The sequence below is a fragment of the Amborella trichopoda genome, chromosome 7 (assembly GCF_054954075.1).
Source record: "Amborella trichopoda isolate Santa Cruz 75 chromosome 7, AtrichopodaSantaCruz75HAP2 v2.0, whole genome shotgun sequence".
Lineage (NCBI taxonomy): Eukaryota > Viridiplantae > Streptophyta > Magnoliopsida > Amborellales > Amborellaceae > Amborella > Amborella trichopoda.
Window position 1 is genome coordinate 10,984,855 of NC_142342.1, and position 17,416 is coordinate 11,002,270.

Below are 17,416 nucleotides of genomic sequence, written 5' to 3' on the forward strand. Positions count from 1 at the left end.
TTCAAATTAGTAAAAATGAGAGAAATGTAGGGATTTAGATCATATTAAATGCATCAAGATTGATTATCAAAATGTTTTGATAAATGATGAAGAGGTCAATAAAAGGTGGAGAATTTATTTTAAAAAATTATTAAATGATAAACACAATTGGAACATAGCGATAGAAGGAACCGTATTGGGGGTGGAGGTCATAGACACATTTGTAGGATTATGATATTGGAAGTCAAAGAAGCTTTAAAGAGGTGAAGATATGAAAGGCTTTAGGACTAGATGATATTCTGATAGAAGTTTGAAAGTGTATGGGGGAGACTAGCATTAACTGACCAAGCTGTTCAACAAGATGTTGAGAATAAAAAAAATATCAGACGAATAGAGGAAAAGTATTTTGGTACCTATTTACAAAAACAAATGAGACATATAGAATTCTGCAAATTATCAAGAGATCAAACTTATGAGCTACACTATGAAGCTATGGGATAGAGTGATTGAGTACCGACTAAGGCATAAAACGAGTGTATCAAAAAACCAATTCGATTTATACCAGGGAGGTCAATGACCCAGGTAATTTTCCTATTTAGGCAATTGATTAAGAAGTTCAGGGGCGAAGGGAAAAGACCTTCACATCATCTTTATTAATCTAGATAAAGCTTATGATAGAATACCTCTAGATTTAATTTGGTGAGTATTAAAAAAGAAAGGAGTCTCTAAATACTATATTGATTTGGTAAGGGATATGTACAAGGGAGTGTTGACTACTGTGCGAACAATTAGTTGAGAGACGAGTGAGTTTTCAGTGATAATGGGTTTATATTATGGGTCAGCATTGAGCCAATACCTTTTCGTCTCAATTATGGATGACTTAACTAAGAACTTACAAGATGAGGTACCGTGGTGTATGCTATTCATGGACGACATAATTTTAATCAATGAGACCTGAAGCAGCCTCAACTCAAAGTTAGAACTATGGAGAAATGCTTTGGAATCTAAAGGTTTTAAAATTGGCTGGACAAAAACAAACTATATGAAATATAGGTTTAGTAATAATAAAACGAGAGACAAGAAAGTAGTTAAGATGATCAAGAAATACAAAAAAGAATGCACTTTTGATATCTTGAGTCACTAATTCAGGAAAATAGAGATATTGAGGAAGATACTGAATTAGAGCTGCGTGAGCGAAGTAGAGATGTGCAATTGAAGTTTTATGTGATCGTCACATACCAATAAAGTTGAAGGGAAAGTTCTAAAGGACAGTAGTGAGACCAGTTTTACTTTATAAGATGGTAAAAAAACAACATACCCATATAATGAGTGTAGCTGAGATGAAGATGTTGAGATGGATAAGTGATAACACAAAAAGGGATAGAATTCGAAATGAATACATTCGAGATAATTTAGATGTGGCACCAATAGGCGATAAGATGAGAGAAAATATACTTATATGAGATGACCATATGTGGTGCAAACCCAATGCACAAGTTAATTTAAATGAGCTAAAAAAGAGCAATAGGTAGGCCCAAAATGACATGGTTGAAAGTAGTGAGAAAAGATATCGGGACTTATTGCCCTTAATGGAGCAGAATGGTGAACCATAATTTACCCAATTAGTTGGAAAAAGGCTTCGACGATGATGATGATGAAATTTAGAATATCACTTATTTTCTATTATAGACATGGTAATTTAATACATAATGGCATTGTTTGCTTTTAAGCAAGTACAAGGATAAGGTCAGACCATCTAATTTTAGTATGGGGAGGTCACAAATCTTATTGACCATTAGATTTGAAATCAGGTTGTTGAGGTTTTCTTTGAATGGGTGCAAAATCAAAAATAAAAGTACTTAAACTTTGTAACATACCCTCAAATCGTCTAGTTTCACATCTAATGACTACGATTGATTATAACCTCCTTACACTAAAAGTAGATGGTTTATAGTATACATTCCTTTTAACCAAAGGGTCTGAGGGAAAAAAAAGAGATGCAAGTTGTCACATGTGAGTTCGGTAAATTATGGTTGCTCGGCCTATGTCATTATCCTGTACAAAGTATTTTCATGCTTCTAGCACAATTGATGGTACATCTACAAGTATCCAATCCACGTGATCTGGACCATGGTAGGCTGCACAAGCACCTTTCCAACGATTTGGATTGAACTATACCATATTGAAGAGTCAAAATTCTATTTTTCTTTTACTTATTTATTTTTATTTGCAAATGTGCTTTATTTGAAAATTGAGATACATATTCAACTTTATAGAATGATTCTAAAAAATAACACAAAAATGTTTTGAACAAACAATTGACTAATATACCAGTATTTTCGCCAATATGAAAATATTATTTTATTGTTTTTTATTGGATGCCTCATGCGTGGATTTATTTAGGCCCCAGTTTTTGTCTCAATATGATTTTTGAAAAAAAAAAAAAAAAAAAAAAAAACCAGCTTTGTGTTCTTGGATATGAGCAGGTTTTGTTTCAAGGGTACTCATGCTCTTTTTAATAATCAACATTGTATGGATTTTATACCATTTGTGTTCCTAATTGCCCATTCTTAAATCGGCAAGGAGCTTTTGTATTGTAAGAAAATAATTTTATTGTAGACTTTTCCATTTTAATAAGGTGAAAGTATCGATAAATTGGCACTCCAAGAAAATTATAAGAATGTTAAAAAAAGTTAATATTGTAATTGTTAAATAAACTAATATTTCAATAAGATAGTTTTTAAATGGGAAATTATCACAAATATACCTTAATTTTCGCCTAATTGAAAAAATAATAATCAATTTTTATAAACCTCGTCCACACCCTTTTTCTTTAATTTTGGGTTTTTTTTTTTTATCAAAATAGCCTTCACGGTAGTCGTATTACCGTGAAGCATCATTACGGTAATTTAACTACCGTAATGTTTAGCTCATTTTATACGGCACTTAGAATATTTTAAGGTCTCTAGCCTTTGTTACGGTAATTGAACTACCATAATACTTTCAAACATATACTACGGTAGTAAATGCATCGTAACTTCGTTGGGTGATTTATACGATATAAAAACAACCATAAGTATTTCTAAAGTATTCTCCCCCTTTTCATGATTTTTTTATCATAAAACCCTATATCTTCCCATCCCACTCTAACCCCACATCTATCTTCCTTTGCCTCTTTTCTCCATCTCTATCTCTTCCTTAGCCTCCTCTCTCTCTCTCTCTCTCTCTCTCTCTCTCACTCTCACTTCCTTATCCTCCTCCTTCTCTCTCATCCATTTTCTATCCTCTTGTCTATTTCTCAATCTCTTAACGAGGTCTCTGAAAACTATTTCCCAATCCGTGAGCATCAACTATATACACCAACACTACTTTCTAGGTATATCATCAAAATCGTCAGACTTTTAATTATATTTCCTTGGATATGAGATGGGAGCAGTTTATAAGAAATATTATATTGTTTTTTTTGTAGTAATTGATGTAGTTGGGTTGGCCATTGTAATTTTTTATTAAAATAATACATAAATAAATTTTAGATTTGTATTTATATTGTGGCATCTGTATTGCAATCTAATGTCCCTCTATAATGCAACCTCTTCATTATGTATAAATATTTTGAAACCTTGATCCGAAATATTTTTATTTTATATTTGTTTCCATCTGAAATTTCTCAGCAGTGATTGGGCAGCCGACTAGGTATAGGAGGTAGGCACAGGTGTGTCGTAACATGGTGTTGCAGTTATAGTTTGTGGCAGTTGTTTAAATGTGTTCTTCAACCATGTCAGCCGGATAATAGAATGGTCAGAACCTGGTGGCAGTTGTCCTAGCATGCAGCCTATATAATCCATGTACTTCTGCACTCTCTTGATTACAGCAACACCAGTCACCCTTAACCGAAGAATTTTCCATGCATCTTCAAGAGCAGGCATCATCTCTCTGACGTCTATATTGAAGTATCAGGTGCTCGTCTTTGCACAACACCTCTCAATCATAATAGATAATGTGCCACAGTTGTGGTGAGTCATCGGAACTATGGTCAGATGATACAATCTTGATCTCCTAACCAAATCGATTTGATCATTGTTTGTTAAAAGGCCATAAAGTAGTTGCATTAGCCTTCTCATCAATCCTGAGGGGATTTTTTCGATCCTGAAATGAAATTTGTGATTTCAAATATTAAAATAAATAAATTGATTAATCAACATGATAGATAAAAAATATAATTTGAAACAATTGTACATACATATCCTGCCCAAATCTTCTGTGATATATGTTCTCTTTGTCTATTGAGCAATGTAGGAATCTCAGGACCTCCAGCATAGGGAGCACTTTCTATTATGATCCATGTTCAAAAAGCAATCCGCATTCATTTTCAATCAAAACACAATTTGGAAGTATAAAAAGAAAAAGAAGTAATACAAAGCATAAGAAGGGGGAAACAAATAACAACCTTATAAAGACAATATGAAACCTTCAATCATCGGTTGAAAATCTATGTTTAATATCTATGATCAACAATTACAACCATAATAAATAAAAGAAAGAAAAGACAAACAAAAACATCAATAGAAAGTGCTGATTTGTAATCTGGAACACAAACAAATGGAGATCAGAACCATATATCAAGTAAAGAATGTTATAAAAGAAAGATCCATACATTCAATACTTGTAAGCAATCACATAGAAAACTATAAAACTCGAATTTTTTTCCTTCAATCGGTAAAATTAGGGAAGTAATTTGATTTCAAAAATTTCAAAGAGAATATGATCAAAACAACCAATCACCAAAAAAAAAAAAAGCCACAACCCATCACAAAAGTTTAAAAAATAAAATAAATCAAAATCGCGTAAAAAAAACATAAATCAGCACTTAGATCACCTAAAAAACTTGAACCACCATCAAAAGCACCTTGATAAGTAAACCACAATGTTTAACACCTATGAACAGTTCCCTCAAATAATCTAATTTTGATATACTTTCCTCATCTTCCTCTTGAATAAGAACCCCATTAGCCTTATTTTCTTCCCCATTGCACAACCAATTAAGAGAGCCATCCCCATGAACCATGATCTCTGTGCATAAACTTGCCAGTGTCTCCCTACTTTTATCTAGCCTTTATAAAAAGAAAAGCACAAAAAAAAAAAAAAAAAAAACAAAAACAAAAACAAAAAGAAATAAAAACGGTAAACAAATGCCAAACTTGGGAACAATTCTTCTTCTCTTCCCTTTGACTTTGGCATTAGAGATAGAAACTAATCTATTTTTTTTTTCTAAACATAACTAATAGCTAATTTGCTACATAAATCAGGTTCAAAACATCCAACCTATAATAGCTAATTTCATACCCTAACTAAAGTCAAGTTCCTAAAACCCTAATCCCCATTGTATAACAATCATCAACAAGGAAATCAAATTGAACTGATAATCAAAGCCATATCAGCCCAAAGCAGTACAGAACATTCATTTCAATGATGCCACCGGCAAAACCTTATTCTAAAATAATATATTTACTTTGAAGTATGGTGAGGGATTCTACAGGAGGTGTGGATGGTGAGGGTGATGAAGAGAACGGATTGAAGGATGGCCTTCCTCATATAACCCTGTGGAGAGGAAGGTAGAGGACAATCGTTGTGTGTTCATTTTGGCGTTGTAGATGATGTGTGGAAAGCGATGCAGACTCCAATATGACCGGTTCGAGGTAAGCTCTTAACTATCAGAGTATGGAGCTCTTGTATTCACTCCTCTTTAATTCGTAAAGATTTCTATTGGGCTAGATTTTATGGCATTCCACTACATGCTTGGAACTTTGATGTTTTTCAAATTCATAATAATGCATGTGGTGAGTTTGTTAGCATGGATCAGACAAGCCTCAATAGTGGTGATATGTTATATACGGATGAGGATTAAGAAGAATTCGTTGCCACCTAATTGTAATGTTATTAGACTGTCAGTTCTAGGTGATGACTTTTTAATTTAGGTTCAGATTGAAAGACTCAAATTTGATATCTATCTGGTTGAGAAGGTGCGATCAGGGGAGAATGACCAAGAATCTTAGGAGGTTGAGGAGCCGAAATGGCAAGTGGTGGGTAGGAAAGGTCGAATTGCAGATTGCACAAGTTGTTCAAGTTGATAAAAACTTGAACAGATGCTTTGGGAAGGTTGATAAAAACCTGAGCCGAAACAATTGTTTAGTTTATACAAGGCTATTGCTCTTATCCTCACAACTGTGTGGTGGAGAGGCATGGAACATCGTTACCTACCTTTCCAAAGGGCTATCCATAAATGAGTGATTAAGGGGCTGAGAGTCCCCTCTAGAAGGTCAGGGGTCGTCCATTGTTGTTTTAGATGAAAGGCTTGGTGTTGATATAATGCCTATCCATATGATCCCAGCAGCAGAGTCTTTCACATTCTCCGTAGGCGCAGAGAGTAGTGACTCAGAAGACAAGATGGAGAACCCACCCCCATTGGCTTTGATGGATGGTGTTGGTGGGGAGGAAGGGGACCAAGGTGTAGCTGAGGAGGGTTTACTTCCTCCAGTGGGTGGGATTGCTAACTTGGGGGAGGGAATGCTAATGATGTTGAGGATATTAGGCTCGATGTGAATAATATGCATGGGAAGCAAGATATGATGGGGATCATCATTGAAGATCAGAGGGAGGAGGGGGAGATTGTGGATGGGATGGATTTGGTGGATAATGATGGTGCTGATGCTATTGAAGCCAGGGAGGAGGTAGAACAGGGTGATCAAATTAGGGCATTGGTTGACAAACCTGAAAAGATAGTAGCAATGTGTGATGATATTGGTATGGGATTTCACGTGCCCATTGCTAAGGTGCTCGAAGTGATTAAATACGACCAAGAGTGCTAAGAAGAATGGTAAACACAAATCTGGTTTGCCATCGAAGAAGGAGGAGGATGGTGGGGGTATTGATCGTATTGTTATGGGAAAGTGTGTGTCTACTCCTACACGTTTCTCACTACGTTTGGTTGTTAGGAGAGAGCCCCAGCCAAGGCAGCCTGCTATTGCTGATGATGAGAGAGGAAAGGAAGTAATGCATGTTGCAGACTCAAGCTCTTCATCAAGCTCTGATGACTGTCCTGGTTTGGTCAGGAATGGATCTTCCTCGCGTTATAATGAAGGTGTGTAGTTGGAATGTTCACTGGGGCAAGGAGAAAACGAGAAGTCCAGCTCATGGTCAGGTCTCTAAATCTTGAGGTTTTGCTTATGCAGGAAACAAAATTGTGAAGTCTGACAGTTAATTCAGTTAGGGAGGTTTTGGGGATAGGACCATTGGCTTTTGTTGGGTCTGACTTTATAGGGGCGTCTGTGGGTCTGTGGTCTTTATGGGACCCTATTGTTTTAAAACTTATCGATTCCTTTCTTTCTGAAATAATAATTTTTATGATTTTGGAAGGTCCAGTGGATGGTTTTACTTGGGTGTACTGTAATGTTTATTAATACCTTGTCAAATTTAATACTAGTTGCGAATTTTCCTTGTTGTATTGGTGGTGATTTCAATATGATTAGATGGTGTGCTGAAATTCCATCTATTTCTTCTCTTACTAATTCCATGAGGATGTGCAATAGGTTCATTTTGAGGCATCAATTTATTGATTTGCCAATTAATGGTGTGCCCTATACCTAGTCAAATAATGGCATCGAGAATCTGATTCAAAGTAAGATTGATCGGTTCCTGATCTCTAATGATCGAGAGCAGTAATTCCCTTTGGCTCATGTGGTGGCTTTTACCAAACTCTTCTCAGATCATGATCTTTTGTGTTTTCATATTGATAATAGCCAGTTCAGTCCTAAACCATTGTGGCTAGATCTAGTTTGGCTACAAGAGAGTAATGTTGTTGGTATTATCAAACAGACGTGGCAGAACTCTATCATTGTGGGATGGTATGGTTTTCATGTACATAAATTTCAAATCGAACAAAGGATTCAAGAGAATCTATTAGACCTGGAGGTGGTGGAAGCTCAGATTCAGAATGGTGGTAACTTAACTGATGTGCTTCATGAGGAGAAGGTAAGTCTCATTAATTCTCTTCATGAGAAGCTTCGCGTAGAAGAAATTTGTTGGCGTCAAAGATCCAGGGTTAAGTGATTGAAAGAAGGGGACTTGAACACGAAATATTTTATTACAATTGTGAACTCTAGGAGAAGACAAAATGACATATCGAGTGATCACTTTGAGGGAGTATTAGAAGGAGATAGGAATGCGTGGGAGCATAAATTTATCAATTATTTCCAACAACTTTTTACCAAAGATATGTCTCTCATTCCTTTGTTGAATGGGCTTAATTTTCTGAGATTATCAATGGAGGAGGCCAGGTTGTTGGAAGGTTGGGCGTCCGAAGAGGAGGTTAAACTTGAGGTTTTTGCTTTACCCGGTGATAAGGGTCCTGGCCCTGACGGATTTCCTCTAAACTTCTTTCAAATTTTTTAGGATGTGGTGAAGATGGATGTGATGATGATGGTTACTAAATTTCTAGAGAGGGGTGCTCTCAACAAGGCTATCAATTCAACTTATGTGGCTTTGTTATCGAAGAGTGGGTCTATCTCAAGGATATCAGATATTCGTCTGATAAATCTTCTAACCACAATGTATAACAATGTTGCTAAGCTATTAACTGAAAGGCTTAAGAGGGTTTTGAATAAAGTCATTATGGGTCCACAATCGGCCTTCATTCAGGGCTGAATTATTACTGATAGGGTACTCATTGCTCAAGAATGCATTCATTCTAAGAAGTTATTGGGAGAGTCAGGTGTCCAGCTAAATTGGATCTAGAGAAGACTTATGATCAGGTTGATTGGGATGTACTTTTAGAAGTTATGAGATGCATGGGGTTTGGGGATAGGTGGTGTCGATGGATAAGGGGATATATGATAAGCACCTACTTTTTTATCTTAGTTGAAGAATCTTTGATATGGTTCTTTAGAGCTACGAGGGGATTGAGGCAAGGTAACCCTTTATCTCCGTTTCTATTTACACTGATGGGGAGGCCTTTAGCCGTTTCACTGGGAATGTAGTGAATAGGGGTCAGTTTAAGGGTTTTAAGGTCTCAATTGACAGTCAACAGATTTTCCACCTTCAGTATGTTGATGATACATTACTTTTATGGAATGCATTGGTGATCAAATTTTGAATATTAGTAAAATGTTTCTATGCTGCAAGGTGGGGTTGGGTCTCAAGGTAAACTTTGTGAAGACCTTCATTATTGGTGTGGCTTGTGGCCATGACATTTTGAATCTTCTAGCTGATATTTTAGGGTGCAAGGTGGATGAGTTTCCTATAAAACATTTGGGGTTGCCTATTTCTGATGTAGGCTATCCAAGGCAGTATGGGACCTAGTGATTGAAATAATGTATTCTAAATTGGACTTGTGGAAGTCTAAAAATCTGTCACTTGGAGGAAGGACAACTCTAATCAAGTCTTCTCATTCTAATCTGCCTGTGTTTCAAATGTCTCTTCTTATGATACCTGCATCAGTTTCAAAGATTATAGAGCGACTAATGAGAAGTTTTCTCTGGGGGTCTGGAGATTTCGGCAAGAAGTATCACTTGGTGTGCTGGGGTAGAGTGTGTACAATAGTTTGTGAAAGTGGTATGAGGATTAGAAGAGTGAAATATGTCAATCATGCTTTATTAGCAAAGTGGTAGTAGATGTCGATGGATGATGGGCAAACTCTTTGGAAAGAGATCATAAAGCATAAGTATAGGGATGATAGATATAGCTTGTGGATGGGGAATATATCAAGTTGTAGTTCTCAGTCGATGGTTTGAAGAGGGATATTGCAAAATAGAAGATTTGTCATCAGTTGTTCTAAATGGGAGGTGAGGGATGGTTCACATATTCCTTTCATACATAGTAAATGGATAGGGGATGCTCCGCTAAGGTATTCGTTTCCTTTAAAACCTTTGATGTTTCTATTAACCTTATGATAAAGTCAGCGATATGTATTTTAGGGAGAGTGCGGTACGAAATATTAACTGTATTTATAATAGGGTTAGTGACGAATTTATAAAGTAGATGACGGAGCTTTTGAGAATTCTGGATAAGGTGAAGTTATTCCAAGGATTCCAAGATGAATTAATTTGGGAGGCTAAAAGTGGCGAGTTATTCTCAGTGAAATCAACATACTTGACATGATTGGGTGGAATCGGGCTCCATTGAGAAGAGTACGGTCTTGGAGGATACTCCAAAAGGTTAAGGTATTTCTTTGAGTGTTGTTTTAAGGGAAGTTTGATGGTGGATAAGCTTGTGAAGAGAAGAAGGACCATCACTAATGTATGTATGCTCTGTAAGGAGTGTAATGAACGCGGTGATCATTTATTCTTACATTCTCCATTCACACATGATAGTTAGTGTTGGTTTCTTTTTGTAAATTAGGTATAGCTGGCCCGTTACTCCTGAGCCATATTAATATTACAGAGAGCTTGTCATTTGATGGGCTGCCTAAGGTGGGTAACTTGATTTTTCAGATTGAAAGGGCGGCAATGATTTGGGAGATTTGGTTGGAAAGGAATAGAAGGGTGTTTAAGGATTTGGTAATGAAGCAGGATTTGGTGAACAGAAGAATACAACATACCATTTGGAGTTGGTGCTCTATCACAAAGAGAGGCTTAGGGTATCTAAGGTTGGGCAATTCAAAATTGAATTGTGATGGAAGCTCGTTAGGCAATCCCCAGGATAACAGGAATAGGGTGTGAGTTGAGGAATCATCTTGGTGAGTGCATTTTATGTTTTGCATGCCCGTGTGGTATTAAAACTGCTAATGAGGAGGAATTGCTCACCGTGCTTCAAGGATTAAAAGTTGTCAAAGAACATGGTATACAAGAAGGATATGTGGTGGAATGTGATTCATTGAACATAGTAAATTGGTGTAACTGTGTATGTAGGCCACCATAGAAATTGAGTCGGAATGGATGGAAGTAATGGATTTGTGGCATGATATGAATCTTTCTTTTCAACATGTTTACAGAGAAGGGAAAGAGATTGTAAATGCTTTGGCCAAGAAAGGAGGAGGGATGTAGAACCTGGTTATTTCTGATGTTCTTTTTTTATTTTCTTTATTTGATAGTATTTGATTCATTGAACATAGTAAATTGGTGTAACTGTGTATGTAGGCCACCATGGAAATTGAGTCGGAATGGATGGAAGTGATGGATTTGTGGCATGATATGAATCTTTCTTTTCAACATGTTTACAGAGAAGGGAATGAGATTGCAAATGCTTTGGCCAAGAAAGGAGGAGGGATGTAGAACCTGGTTATTTCTGATGTTCTTTTTTAATTTTTTTTATTTGATAGTATTGTAACTTCTTTTTAATCAATAAAGTTACGGAACATTGTCAAAAAAAGGAATCTAAAAAAAAATGGAAGACTCCATAAATTTACCCCAAATCAAAGAAAAAACCTAAAATTCGCAATGTTGAATAAAAAAAAAAAAATTTGAGGAAAGATTTCTTACCTTAAAGTAGAATCTGATGAGTTAAGGGAAATGAGGGTAAAAGAGACCAGTGAGAGATTGAGCCTCAAGAAATTTTGAAGCAAAGTAGAAGAACGTCACCCTAAAACAGTAAAATAGAACTACAATGAAAATAGGGTTTCCTTAGGGTTTATAAGGCGCAATAGTCTTACGATAATTCGAGTACCGTAATAATCCTTGGTTTTATTATGGTATTTTTTTTTTTGACAAATGTTACTACCTTTATTGAATACTAAGGAAAGGAAATTACATCATTAGCAATGACAAGGGAAGGTAAAGAGGAACCACCCTTAGCTAGAGCATCAACTACATAGTTAGGTTCTCGAAAAACATGAGAGAAGGAGACCGATAAAGAGGTAACAAGATCTAAGATCTGCAACCATAATGGTCGGAGTTCCCATGGCACGTGTTGCTCCTTGTTACACCATTTAATAACATTCAGTGAATCCCCTTCAATCCAACAATTGTTACCACAATTCCTTATAGTAATAACTTTCATACCTTCGAGTAACGCTCTTAATTCTGCATAATTAGCAGTTGCAATACCAATTGGTCCAGCATAAGAAAAAATGAGGTTACACATATGATCATACACCACTCCCCCGATTCCAACTAAACTAGGATTGCCGAGAGAACTGCCATCAAAGTTGAATTTCAAAGAACCTGCTTGAGGCGTAATCCATATATTTTTCGGTCTATAACTAACCCAACCAAGAGTAAAGAGATTGTGTAAGTTTACCATAACATCCACTTTCGTGATACCCCATCCCTCCTTTAACACTGAAAGCCACGCCCATATTGAGCATTTGATAGTATAAATCAGTCTGTCAAAGCCATGGAAATTTCTTCAAATGTCCTCCTATTTCTCTTTTGAAACTTCTCATAGGATCACACCTTTAGCAATCTTCTATAAGGCCTTACCCACCTTGGGTAAATGAGGAAGAGATAATTGTGAAACTACCCCTTCCACCGATTGAGGAAGTGCTAAGTTGATACCTAAAACATCAAACAACCAATGCCAGATTCTCACCGTAAAAGAACAATGGATGAAAAGGTGAGCACCAGATTCACCATCAGCTTTGCCAAGAAGGCATACATTAGGTAAAAATTTTCCCCTTTTAATCAGATTATCAATGGTCAAAACTTTATTCATAGCAGCTAACCAGATGAATGCTTGTACCATGTGGGGTAGTGGCCACTTCCAAATCTGAACAATCTGGGGGCATGATCATCTCCATCGATCATGAAAGAATAGACTATAGCAAAATTTGACAGTGAAAACATCATCACTTTCAATCTCCCAACCAACTCATCCATGGCATTCTGTGAAATATAGACCATATCTAACATTTCTTTAAGAGAGTACCATTGGAAAAGAAGGACATTATTTAGTCGGCTATAGGCCAACTGAATGTTCCATGAGAGATTATTGCCCCTTCTATCCACAGCTTCACTGACTAATATATTCGGCCTCATAACAATCCTAAACAGATCAGGGAAAACAAACTTTAGAGGAGGAAAGTCTCCAATCCATCTATAGTGCCAAAAGGAAATTTGGTAACCATCTCCTGGATTTCGTCTAAAATATCCTCATATCATAGTTTGTAATCGATCTCCACATCGACAACTATCTTTTCCTCTACCAGCCCCCAACCAAACACCAAATCTGTCCATACCATACTTAGAGATGAGGACTCTGTATCAAAGGTGATCCTTAAATTGAAGGCTGCGCCACCACTACTTACACATCAAAGCTTGATTCACCAGCTTAATTATCCGTATACCCAAACTACCTTCTTTCTTTACAGTACAAACTCTATCCCATCTCAGAAGATGAAATTTCTTGACCTCAGAAGTAGAAACCCACAGAAATTCCCCCAGTATTTTCTCAATCCTCTTCGCAATCGAGGCAGGCATATGAATCACAGACATCTAATAAACTAGAAGACTGGTCAGACAAGCCCTCAACAAAGTCACTCTACCTCCCAATGATAGGTACTTATGTTTCTAAACATCAAGTCATGATTGGACTCTTTCAAGGATTTTATCCTAAACTACCAAAGGAAGCCTCGAGTCAGAGATGGGAAGCCCAAGATAGGTTTCTGAAAAATTGTATACTTTACACCCCATCACACTAGCCAATTCATCAATAACCTCCTCCTCACAATTAATACCAATTATAGATGACTTGTGAAAATGCGCCAAACATTACGGTAGTTAAAAAAAAAACCCAAAATTGAAGAAATTTGGTGCAGACGAGATTTATAAAAGTTGAGAGTTTTTTTTCTAATTAGGTGAAAATTAAAGTATATTTGTAATATTTTTTTTTTTAATTTCATTTCACTTAGATACCTCTTCAATTTTATTTTATTAGGAAAATAGCCAAGTTGTATCTTGAGTCTCTAGCTCCGAGCAAGCCAAGACATTTTGGCTAGGACACTTACGTTACTTAAGCCAAATAATTTACTTAAGCCGAATAACCTATTACAAGTTTTACATTTTGTTAATTATGACAAGTGACCAACAAACTTATATTACCTTAGTAACTAAATCCACAAATATAAAAATTATAATATTGATCTTGTTCTAGGTTTAAAACCGGAAATAGATAGGAGTTTTTTGTTTTTTGTTTTATGAGAATTAGGGAGAGAAATAGACAAAATGTGCAAGCTTGTTTTAAGTTCTAAAACTAAAATAAAAGTTTTCAAAATTCAATGAAAAACATGTAATAAACTAAAAGTCAGTATACACATTCGATTAAGTTATGGATGAGACTTTCAAATATCTGTAAGGCCCAGGCTTTATGAAAATGAAATAAACCCCTCACCTCAAAATCTTGACTAAAATGTGCTTTCGGCAACGAAAAATCTCCATGATGGCTCTAAAATTAATTTTCCACACCGACAGTAAAGTTTGAAACTGAAAAACCAGTACACATCCTCTGGATCTATGAACACTTATTTTTAGGGAGAAATTGATGATCTAAATAATTTGTTACAATATACGCTATTTTTAGAGCTTGAGATCCTATTTTTTTCCCATAACCATAATGCTCAAGCTAAGATGATCTATGTAAAAGGTTTTCTCATGCTTGAATTGCAATTTCCATGAGTTATGAGGTGAGGCTTTACTTCTTTTGATACGACAGCAGTCCTATAAAACCATTTTCCTGAATTTATTTAGATCCAAATGAAGTTTTTATAAGGCATAGGCTTTATGAAAACAAATTCAAGCCTCACCACAAATCCTCATCCAGAAAGCACTTTTGGCACCGAAAATCTTCATGATGGTTCTAAAATTAATTTCCAACATTGGCAATAAATTTTGAAACTCAAAAAATGATACAGATCTTGCATATATATAAACACCTATTTTTGGGACGAAATAGATGACCTAAATGATTTGTTGCAAGAGATACTATTTTAAGAATTTAAAATCTGAATTTTTTTGTACAACCATAATGTTCGAGGTGAGATGATCTATTTAAAGGTTTTTCAACCCTTAGAATTGTAATTTTTGATGAGTTATGACGTGATGCTTTACTTATTTTGATAAGGCTGTAGCCTTATCAATCCATTTTCTCCATTTCTCGAGTAACTTAATTACGTTAAACATACAACAAGGACTATTTTAACTTAAATGAGTAAAACACTTAACAAGAACAAATTAGTAATTTTTTAATAAAATATTGAAATGGTGCCTTAATGTATGACATGAAAAACAACTATTGTCAATTGTGGCAATTTATCTACCTCATTAATTGCAGTATTTTGTCTATTTTGATGATATATTTCCTCTAATAAGAGGAAACCTATTGTCCACTGGCTAAAGAATTTATCAATGAAAAAGGAACAATATGTTCTTTTTTGCTGTAGATTTCGTTTATTTTACTGTTAAAGTGGTGAACGTGTTCCATCATATGGAACTAAAGTCTTTCTGGTTCGCCTAGTTTACTGCTAAAGTGGTGAACGTGTTCCATCATATGGAACTAAAGTCTTCTATGGAACTGAGTGAGTTTGTCGGGGAATTGAGCGATTCGGTTTGTCGGGGAATTGGGCGATTTGGATCGAGTGGATCGCCTATTTTTCACCCATTATATTTTTTTATTATTTTTATTTATTTATTTATTTTGTATAGATTGATTTTCATGCTAAAATTTGTGTTTGATTTGCCGATTCTAATCAAAGATTTGCCTGCCCAGATTTATGAACGTGGTTCACCCAATTGGACCGGTTTTTAAAAAATTATAGTGAAAGTTAAACTAAGGGTCCATATCGGATTCATAGAAAGAACAATATCTCTTTTCCCAAAATCTCATCTATATCTCTTTTCTCCACATTTTATATTTTATTTTCATTAAAATAGCTTTCATGGTAATCTTAGATTCATAAAAACATCACAGTGGACTCACTACCGTGATGGCTATGGGGGTTCAACAATTGTGATAGTCGTTAAGAGGCATCACCACACTAACAGTTGTGATGGTCGCTAAGGGTTGAAAGATCATCATGATTATTTTACAACGTGATGCATAGGTAAGAGTATAACCGTTTTTTAAGTATCGTAATGCTTCAAAACTACATTTAACTTACAACCGTCATGATTATCAAAGTTTTCAATCGCCTTGATGTTTTTCTAGTTCAAAGACTACTATAATGGCTATTTTTGTCAACTTATCCTAAAAAGATATGAATGAGGTTTTAGAAAGTTTGAAATTTATTTTCAATAATTTAAATAAAAAATTTTAACATTTTTTTTTTTTCTTTTTTTTTTTTTTTTTCACCGTGCCGTTCCAATTGAGGAAGTGGTGTTTGTGCTCATTTATAGCTATGCACATTTCCTTTGAGAAAGACAAGAGAGGTCAATGATGCCATTTCATTTTTTCTTATGTGCAACTATAGTCCAATTTCCTGCACCAGAGTCTGTTATCATGATCCAATTCATTCATGAGCCGACCTCTCTCTCTTCTTTCTCTCTCTACCTAACCCAACCCAACCCAACCCAACCCAACCCATCACCATCTTCATATCAGAGAGAGAAGCTTTCAAAAGGTGAGTCTCGCCCCACATTCCCCTTTAAATATTTGCTCAGATTTTAAAATACATGATCCCCTACTTTTCTCTTTCTCTCTCTTTGTCCCTCTTTTTGTTCCTTTCTTGCTCTAGGGCTTCTTCCATGGTGTGGGTCTTTCCATTTCTCTTTCTAATATCTCTTCTTTAATAACACAGTAACAAATATGGGTCTCTTCCTTTTGACCTTTATTCATATTCCATCTCTTCTTCTTTACTCAGAATTTTACTTCCTTTGTCTTTGATTCGCTTTACTTCATTTGTCTTTGATTCTCATGAAGTTTGCGTAGATTCCTTGCCTGTCGGGAGTTCCTTCATGTCCCCTCCCTTTGCCGTAATTCCCATTCTTTTCGAGCCCTAAGATCTGTTTCTATTTTTTACAGTGGATTCTCTTAATTGGGTTCTGGTTTTTATGGTAATGTTTTGATTCTTTGCGCACTACATTTATTGGGGTGCTTTATTTTTATCATTTTTTTTGTATCCTTCCCTTCTCTGGTAAAGGAGTAAGATCTGTTACATAATTCAACTGTTTCGTATCTTGATTGGGTTATGGTTTTCTTGACTTGGGTTCCATTGTTTCGAGGTTTCCTGCAAAAATTTAGGGATTTGTTTTCCAATTTGTTGACTTTTGTCAGTTGATTTGACCCCATTCATCAGTTGGGGTGGTGGAGTTCTTCATTATTGTGAAGTTTTCTGGCCTTTTGCGTATTCTGGGAATTGGTAGTGTTTTTCCTGTTGTCTTTCCTCTGCTTGTTGTTCGTGTTATCTTCTTTGTTTTCCCTAATGTTATTTCTTTGACACAAAAGTATCTGCTGAATAACTTCTCTGTAACATAAGGAAATTAGAGAGAGGAAGCGAGAAAAACTGTTCCTTTTCTTA